Source organism: Pediculus humanus, genomic scaffold (genome assembly GCF_000006295.1).
Source record: "Pediculus humanus corporis 1103172108290 genomic scaffold, whole genome shotgun sequence".
Taxonomy (NCBI): domain Eukaryota; kingdom Metazoa; phylum Arthropoda; class Insecta; order Psocodea; family Pediculidae; genus Pediculus; species Pediculus humanus.
Window position 1 is genome coordinate 1,087,543 of NW_002987859.1, and position 3,441 is coordinate 1,090,983.

Genomic DNA, 3,441 nt, shown 5'->3' on the forward strand with positions numbered 1-3,441 from the left:
TTTTTAAATATTCTTTAAAAAAAAAAAATTTTAAGCCATCACGTGATTTTTGCCTTTATTCGAAGGGGTTAAATATATATTTAAAAAGGTTATTTATTATTTTTACTTTGACGTTTTCATTATTTTTAACATTTGTCAAAAAAAAAAAAAAAAAATAATGACAAGGATAAATTTGTTAAAACCTAATTTGAGATTTTGCCAAATCTTACATACGAAGACACACAACTGCAAATAATGATAATAATAATATATTCACACGTTTAATTTTTTTTTTTTTAAAGATTTATTAGATTATGATTTTGCACTTTTCCCAAAAATTCAAATTTAATACTATGCATTTATGAATTTTGCAATTTTAAAAATATAATTAAAAACAAAAGTAACAACAACAACAACAACAACAACAATAATAATAATAATTGTTGTAGGTTTAATAATTTAGTAGAGGAAAGGATAGGATAGAAATTATCAATACGAATACGTGTGTCGTAATTGAAATGAAAAATTGAACGTTTATATTAAATCGAAATGGTAGTAAATATGGAATTTTGCATTTAAAAAAAAAAAAAAAGAAATATTTCATTCGTTTTTTTTTTTTTTTACATTGATGAAAACATTTACAGATGATTAAAAATAATACGATGTAATAAATCTTTTTAAAAAAAAAAACAAAACATTTGACAATATAACGTAAAATATATTAAATGGTACGTAAAAAAAAAAAAAAAATGGATGGAAAAAAATGTTTTTTTTTTTAGTTTTAAACGTACGTAAATTTTGATTTTATATCATGTAAATAATTAAATAAAATGCAAATTGAAATAGAATTTTTGTTGTTGTTGTCGTCATCTTTGATACATTTTAAACGTTAGAATGATATTTAAACGGCGGGAAAATCTGTTGTTTTAAATTGCTTTGCAAGGTCCCATTAAGTTATATCCTGTTATTATAACTTTATTTTTTATTTTTATTGTTTTTTTTTTTTTTTTTTTATTAACAAAATTAAATTAATCATTCTCTTAAAAAGTTAAATTCAAAACGTTTCATCGCAATTTAATAATATTTGAAATTTTTTTTTTTTAAATGAAAATCGTTTGATAACAAAATGCCAGCCATTTTTTTTCAATTTAATAATTCCTCATGAAATGTGATAATTTCAATCGATCACATAATTATTATTTATTTAATGGATTAAAATTATTGAAAAGTTATCCACCCACACACTCACACACACATAGAATACATAAATAAATAAATAAATTCAGTACAAAACGAAAATTTTCTTCTTCTATCAATCATTTTCTTATTAATGACAATTAAAAAAAAATTTTCATGAGGGTGTTTTTAATTATGGCTTTTTTTTTCTTAAAAAATTTACTGTTGAAATTAATATGACCTAATTTTTAAAAGTAATACATAGATTTTGATAAATTATAAGAGTGGAAAGAAGTCAAACCGTGATTAATCAAAGTTGAATATTGTTAAATAAAAAAAAAAATTTTTTTTTTTTGAGCTTTTTTTTCAATTAAGTTATAATTGTTGTCAAGGTTGTCTGATATAACATAAGCACAGCACAATAATTTTATTTTTTTTTTGTCATGGCTAAAAACAAAAGCAGAAAAAAAAAGGTTTTTATTAAAAAATTCTTTCATCCATCTATCTATCTATTGTTTTAATAAATACAATAAATCTGTCATTTTGAATACAAGAATTACTTTTGTAAAAAATTATTATTAAAATTAATTTTTATTAATTATTTATCCATCATGAAAATTTTTTTGAAATTGTAAACATTTAAAAATATTATTGAACAACATAAAGTTTGATTTTTGTTTTCTTAACAATTCTAAATCCAAAAAAAAATTATTAGAAAAAGTGTGCAATCAATCAAAAAAATTATTTCAAATAAATTTTTATGATTTAAAAAGTTTAAATAAATTCATTTAAAGTAGAAAAAATTTGTTAAATTTCAAATAAATCACTTTAAATTTTTTTTTTTTTGTTATTATTAATTTATTAAAAGACAGACAATTTTTTTTTTTTATAGGTCAAAATGAGTTTAGATAGATGAAAAATTGGAAAGATAATATTTTGGCTAAAAATCAATGAAAAAAAAAACAAAAAAAGGTTTCAAAAAAAAAGAAAATTAAAAAACTAATGACCTGATTTTTCATTAAGAGTCTTTTGTATACATGACATAACTATAAACAAATTTTAATAAATATATACACAAACAAATAACATCATCTCACATTAATAATAATAATAAAACAAATGAGTTTTGTTGTTTAAATATTCCAAATGACCATTAGATGAAAATAAAACTTTTGATACAGTCAAACAAATAAAAAAAAATTCAATTTCAATAAAATTTTCTCCTAAATACAAACCAATATTGAAATCATATTGTTTTAATAATATTTACTCATGAGGAGAAAAAAAAAAAAAAATAGATAACCTATTTTTAAAACAACAAGAAAAAAAAATCAATGATTAAACTAATAAAATTAAAAATTTCATAACGTTTTGTTTGCTTTTTTTTTTTATAGAAAAATAATAATTAACTGACAGGTTAAAATTAATACATGAAAAAATGAAATAATTGAAATTAAAAAAGTCAATAACGGTTATATAAAGAAAAAAAAAAAATTTTTTTTTTATCTCACCATGTTGTAATTACATATTAACTGATGTTATTCATTTTTTTTTTTTTTTACTCTTACAACCATAATCTTGTCGAGATGTTAATTGTTTTTCACAATGTTTTAATATTTTATTTGTTGTCCTAATTTATTTATATAGATTAATTAATATCACACAACAGAAAAATACATTAATTAAAAAAAAAACCACAAGTAATTTTTTTTTTTTTTTTAACCCGCGTCATTGTAATTAATTTCATGTTTATAATTATAACGAAATACCGATCGAGTTAAAAACTTATTTTCATTTCGAAGAAAGTTTTAAAATTAACATTTTTCATAAATAAAACACATTAGATGGAAAAGAACAAATAATAAAAGCACAAAAATTAAAAACGTAACGTTTCTATCGAATAGTTCAAAAATTATAAGTACAAACAAGGGGTAACGAGTTTGCGACAAAATTTTTGACATACGTCGACAAATTACCCTCCCCTTTACAAAATTATAAAAAAAAAAAAAGTGAAAAAGCGGTTAATTAAGTGTCATGTCTGTGTTAATAAGTAAAAACGTTTTGATCGTTTTTTTAATTAATTATTATCGTTATGAGGTAAGTAAATACATAAAATTAAATTATTTGTACGAATACATAAAATTAAAATAAATATTATTTAATTAATTGCTTTTTTTTTCTGGAAATTTCGATTGTAGTATTTCACTGACGCGGACTTCATTACTATATGCAGAAATTATAATTATTTTCGTTCAAACTCAAATGAGTTAAACCTCGTTTTTTTTA